The 6,593-nt window shown below is 42.8% G+C and overlaps 1 non-coding gene across 1 annotated transcript; it reads right to left on the bottom strand.

Annotated features, from left to right (window-relative positions):
* Positions 1-607: 607 nt before the first annotated feature.
* On the bottom strand, positions 608-746 carry LOC111722111. Its single transcript, XR_002771046.1, has one exon. It is a non-coding gene; the product is annotated as a U4 spliceosomal RNA (small nuclear RNA).
* Positions 747-6,593: the final 5,847 nt, after the last annotated feature.

Here is a 6,593-nt window from a genome sequence, read left to right as displayed (position 1 = left end):
AAAAAAAAGAAAGAAATTTCTTTTCTTCTCACATAACTTTGCATAGTCAGAAAGGAGTGAAACTAAAGATTAGGGAGATAGGAGCTGGCTTTGAGCTCAGACTCTTGGGCCTTCCATTGGGGTCCTTATTACTTTTTTTTTTTTTTTTTTTTTTTTTTTTTTTTGAGACAGAGTCTCATTGCCCTTGGTAGAGTGCCATGGCATCATAACTCATAGCAACCTCAAATTCTTGGGCTCAAGCAATCTTCTTGCCTCAGCCTCCCAGGTAGCAGGGACTATAGGTACCTGCCTAATTGTCTATCTTTATTTTTTTTTTCCATTCTTGTGATACCTTACTAAGAAGAATGTGTTTCAACTCCATCCAGGTTAATTCAAAAGATGGAAAGTCTTTTTATGGCTGAATGATATTCCATGATATACATATACCACAAATTATTAATCCATTCACGTGTTGAGGGCACTTAGGTCAATTTTCCTATTTCTAATAGAGACAGGGGTCTTACTCTTGCTGAGGCTGGTCTCGAACTCCTGAGCTCCAACAGCCTCCCAGAGTGCTAGAATTATAGGAGGGAGACACAACACCTAGCCCCCCCCCTTTTAAATTCAGTCTCCATGGAAACTGACAAAATTTCCAGTGTCAACTATATTCAAGTCATCATGGCAAGGTATTGGGAAACGTTTCCAATTAGCAATAATGGTGCCTGGGGTAAACTTCACTGTTTATAATATTGCCACTGCACTGAGCTAAAACAGTATATTCCTAATTCTAAAACTGCATGAAAGCATATGAAGTCGAAGTGTGCTCTAAGATCCATGCCATCCAGCAGAGGAACTTGACGGGACGTGGCTTTTGTACTCAGAGCTCTATAAACTGAGATTTCTCAGTAAAGTGGTTGTAAGAATTATTTTAGTCATTATAATGACAAAACTAAACCAAAGACATCGTGATTTAATAGCTTAGGTTAAAAGCTGCTATAATATTTCTACAGGGGAAACTATAACTGAAACTATATCCATCAATTTAATGATATTGAAGGTACTTTCTAACACATAAGAATCTATGAATCTGCGACCTGACAGATTGGTGCAAGGCATCATAGTGTAACACACAGAAGACCACTTGGAATTTAGTTCACAAAATAAATATATAATGTAATCCAGTCACAAATTTTAAAACCTGGATCTTCCTAAATCCTTAACGTTCAGCTTTGCAATCCTATTTTTCCATTTAAAAATATAGCTATTAAAAATTAATTTTAGGCGGGTGGCACCTGTGGCTCGAAAGGATAGGGTGCCACCCCATACACCAGAGGTGGCAGGTTCAAACCCAGCCCCGGCCAAAAAAAAAAAAAAATTAATTAATTTTAGGGCTGCATTTCATAGCATAAATAAATTCCTTTTAATTTATTAAACTATATTCGTAAATTAATATATTTCCTTTTTTAAGTACAACTATTGTCTGGATCAAACAAAAAGCATCGCAAGAACTTAAATAATTTTAATTATCTACTAAACGAAGCATATAAATATGGAAAGTTGGGGGTTCTGTTAAATGTTCTAACATTACATATAAATTTAGTAAAACCAACATAAAACTGTAATCAATTAAACATGTTAAGTTAGAATCATAAAGCTGAGCTGCTAGTACTAGGCCAAATATGTAAAACATTTCAAGTACATAAAAATCAAATCTATACAGACTCCGCACTGCAAAAATATAAGTTTTACCTAGTGAGAGGCCCTGGGACTTGGGACTGGAGTTTTAATCCCCTTGCACAAATCTGGGATGCATAAAGCGTGGCTTAGTCAAAACAAAAATGTGAATAGTAAAAATATCACCAAGTAATAAAGAGACGCTATACAGAAGTTTGCCATCTGCCTAGGGGTGGTTCTGGATAGAAAAATAAATAAATAAATGGATTCTTTAACCAGCACTGCATGCTTATGGGGTCCAAATACATAGCACATGTGGTAGAAATCTCAAGCCAAGAAGTCCCATAAAAATGATCAAGGTCTGGGTCCCCAGAGAAGCAAATGTAAAACTATACTACAAGGGACTTCTTGTCTACCCACAAAGGATCACTGTGATGGAAATTGTCCTCCTACCGTGAAAAACTAGAAAACAAGGGGAAAAGAGAGGAAAAGGGCATAAACCAAAGTGTGACCATCTGTTTTAGCTGTAGGGAGGGACTATGGATGATTTTAGCTTATTTTGTTTTTACTTTGTACTTTTCTATATTTTTTATAAAAGCAAAACTGAATGTGAATGTATTTAATTATCAAGGAAATATCCCTTTTGATTTTATTCCCTAGCTGTGCAAAATATATTCATCAAGCAGCTGTGTGGGGCACTGGCTCACACTTGATCCCAGAGAAAGGGAGTATCCGTGATGAGACACCTATGATTGCTCTAGGTGGTTGCTAGACAGTGTGGAGGCTGCAATTCAGCCAGGGGAACCTGTCGGTTTCACTGAACTGAGGAGATAGAGGTTGAAGTTCAAGGAGGCTGAGATACCTGGAATCTATGAGGAAGAGAACAAGAGAGAAATGTTGCATAGACAGAGAGTTCTGGAAAACTGTGGCTGATCTCTGGCTGAGTGCTGCTCTGTGAATGCACAGGGACAGGGCCGCATAGGCCAAACAGTCCTTAGAGCTTACAGAGACTGGAAAGAGTTCTCATTCCCACCAGCTGGAATTAAAAGACTTTGTAATACATGGAGCACTGGGCAGAGTCCTCAGAAGTTTCTCACCTGAATATTGGGATTGAATTGATCCTAGGCTAAAAGCTGCTTTGGACCTGTCCTAACAAAGCTTAAAAGCCTCAGAAGGCTCAAATAGCTGCAATAACTTAAGTTTATAAAATACTTTGTCAGAACTGACTGCAACATGCTTTAAGTGAATATTGAATGAATAGTGTAAAATTCACAGCAGCCAGTATTCAATCAAAAATTAGCAGGCATTAGGCAGGCACATGGTCTATAATACCGGTACCTGTCAAGGCCAAGGGAGGAGGATCAACTGTGGCCAGGAGTTCAAGACCAGTCTGGGCAAATAGGAAGACTGCATCTCTACCAAAAAATTTAAACATCAGCCTGACATGGTGCCACACACTTATAATCCCAGCCACTTGGGAGGCTGAGGCAGGAGGATCATTTGAGCCCAAGAGATGGAGGCTGCCATGAACTATGATCATGCCACTAGACTCTAGGCATGATCATCAGGTCAGAATGAGACTCTGTCCAAAAAAAAAAAAAAAAAGGAAAGAAAACTGGGCAGATGTGGTAGCTCATGCCTATAATCCTAGCATGCTGCGAGGCAGAGGAGGGAGGATCATCTGAGCTCAGAAGTTGGAGACCAGCCTGAGCAAAAGCAAGATCCTGTCCCTACTAAAAATAGAAAAAAAAAAAACCTAGCTAGGCATTGTGGCAGGTTTCTGTAGTCCCAGCTACTCAAGAGGCTGAAGCAAGAGGATGACTTGAGCCTGGGAGTTTGAGGCTGCACTTAGCTATGTTGGTGCCATTGTACTGCAGCCTGGGCCACAGAGTGAGACCTCGTCTCTAAAATAATAAAGTTTTTCAGACAGGGGCAAATAACAGATGGAAATTCAGATCAAAGAAGAATGAAGAATGACAAAACTAGTGAGTACATGGATAAATACAAAATAGATTTTTTTCTCATTTTTAGTCTCTTCTTGGTCCTCATGCACCAGAAGCCCTCTGGTCCAGCTTCACCGCCCTCTCACCCACTCCTCTCATGTCAGCCTCAACTGGCACCAGGGCTCTCAGGCCTCAGGGCCAGTCCATCAAGAACGCTGCATGGGCTCAAGCAGCTAAGGCGCCAGCCACATACACCAGAGCTGGTGGGTTCGAATCCAGCCTGGGCCTGCCAAACAACACTGACAACTACAACCAAAACATAGCCAGGGACTGTGTTGGGCACCTGTAGTCCCAGCTACTTGGGAGGCTGAGGCAAGAGAATTGCTTGAACCCAGGAGTTGGAGGTGCTGTGAGCTATAATGCCACAGCACTCTACCCAGGGCAACAGCTTGAGGCTCTGTCTCAAAACAAAAAGAGGATGCTGCATGAGATAGGTGCTGGCCTGTCCCTGACAGCCGGAGCCACCTCTCCATCCCTCTGGTCCTGGGAAGTCTAAGTCTACCAGGGTCTGGACCACCTAGGAGGCTCTAGCAGCTTCTGTGAGAGTGATTGCCCAGGAGATGAGGATGTGCAGATCAGGATATTCAGAAGGCATAAAGGGCAGGACTTGGGAGTGGATGGCAGAAGGCCTGAAGGAGTGGGAATTGCTCAGGAGGACTTATCTACCTCGGGGCCTGAACAGTGGGGAGAACGCTTGGGAGTCTGAAAAGGCAGACAGAGGAGAAGGGGTGGGAATGTAGCATCATGGCAAAATCACGAGTTTATTAACAACTTGGGGTAAGAAATTGCATCTTGGCAAAAAAATCACAAGTTTATTAACAACTTGGGGTAAGGAGGTGCCTATAGCTCAGTGGGCAGGGCGCCAGCCACATACACCCAGGCTGGGAGATTCAAACCCAGCCCGGGCCAGCTAAAACGACGACAACTGCAACCAAAAAAAAAAAAGCCAGGCTTTGCAGTGGGCACCTGTAGTCCCAGCTACTTTGGAGGCTGAGGCAAGTGAATTGCTTAAGCCCAAGAGTTTGAGGTTGCTGTGAGCTGTGATGCCATGACACTCTACCGAGGGTGACAAAGTAAGACTGTCTCAAAAGAATAAAAAAGAAATTATGGCTTTCAGAAGATGAGATGTGTGACCAGACCACTGCAGCTGAATTCACAGAATAAATAATAGAGAACAAAGAGTTAAAATGCCGGGAACTCTGGATTCTTATTCCATGTATTATAAAAACTGAAACAAAACCCCTCCCATCTCTACGGTGCATTAATCTACATTAGGACAGGAAATCCTTTACAATAGGGTTATCAAGACTCAGTTCTTGCAGGCACAGAATGAGGACTTTTCTTCACTGCTCTGGCAGTTACTGCAACACTTCCAGGTACTGCACTTGTCCAGCAGGATAACCTGGGTTGCTATGAGCACAGACTGTCCGTTCTGGGAACTTTTAAGTATCCACTATTGTCAGCTGAAGTACCCCCCATGGGCTCACAAGCCTTCAGTATGTTCTCTGCCACCCAGCTTCATTCAGCCACAGCAAGATGTTTAGATTAGGGTGACCAGATTTTAACATTTGTTAAGCGGGACAAGGGGGGGGGGGCAGGGCAGGGCCTGACAACAATGCAAACTTTGATAAGCAGTTCTTGATAATCACTTCTCAACAATTATTTGTTATTATTACAGTTTAACGTTATAAAATTAACAAAAATAACATAAAACTCATATTCTGGCGAAATAGCCACATGGCAGCCAAAAATTGTATATTCCCTTCCTGTTCTCCCGCCTGTTCGTGCATTCTTTCCAAAAATCGGGAATTTTTTAAATTGCCACGGGACGCAGGACAAATTGTTAAAAAGCGCGACTGTCCCGCCAAAAGCGGGATGTCTGGTCACCCTAGTTTAGATAAAAAAGCAGATTTTAGGGCTGATTACAGGCTCAGGACACATAGTGGCTTCAGATATTTGCATTTTGACCTGTTACCTCAGGGCTTTAGACAAAAAAAAAGTCTTAAGTTATTTAAAACAGCTTGGAAGAAGCAGCATGTAAATTAAAATCTCAATCCCCAAAATGTAAGTGAAAATTTCCAGAATAGCTTAACTCATTAGTTAATAACTCACTAGTTATTAACATCTAAGTGATTTTTTTATACTTTAAAAAATATTTTCTTTACATACTTCAATTGCAGTCCAGCCTCAGAGGGATAATAGTGCTTGCCCCGAGTTCACACATGTGCTGGAGAGCACTTTTGAGGGCAAACAGTCACGTTCTGAAAAAGAAAGCGAACCATACCCCACCAAGTTTAACTTCACATGTTTTGGAAACAAGTAGGCCCTGCTTTGATTACATTATGAAAGCAGCAGCCCCTTCCCCAGTCTTGAGTTTCTATGGCTTCCTTCTGTGGTTTCTTTCCTCTTGTTTCTGTTTTGAAGAGGGTGAAGGGTCCCTATAGGGCCAGGGCCGTAGCCTGAGGAGTTTCTGGTGCCAGTGATGTCACAGAGAAGCCACCTACTCGGCTTGCCAAGAGCTGGTTCCACGCCAGGAGAAAAGGTGCCACATTGCTCATCTCTGGGACAAATACAAGTAAAGAGTTTCCTTTCAGAGATCAGGGCATGTGGCCCAGAATCAGAGAGGATTTTATTACATCGAGTCTATCTGGACTGCTCCAGGACTGATCTTGGTCATCTCAGTGTCCCCACTAAAAGTGCCCAGCAGCTGCCCATGGAAAGCCCCTCGGGGCAGACCTCCATGCCAACTGGATGAGCCCCCCTTGCCATTCCCTTGGTCTTTACAGCCCAATATTCCCTCCCGGGAGGAGCCAACCAGGCCTCAGAGCCTTCATTGCCCACAGCCCGGCAGTCCCCGAGCTTCCCACGCAGTCCGGACCCTTTGTCAGCATTTCCCACGAGAAATATCTCCTTCTCACACTGACAACTGGGGACTGC

The sequence above is a fragment of the Otolemur garnettii genome, unplaced genomic scaffold (assembly GCF_000181295.1).
Source record: "Otolemur garnettii isolate 467f Iridium unplaced genomic scaffold, OtoGar3 scaffold00213, whole genome shotgun sequence".
NCBI lineage: Eukaryota > Metazoa > Chordata > Mammalia > Primates > Galagidae > Otolemur > Otolemur garnettii.
This window is presented reverse-complemented; position numbering and strand designations above follow the sequence as displayed.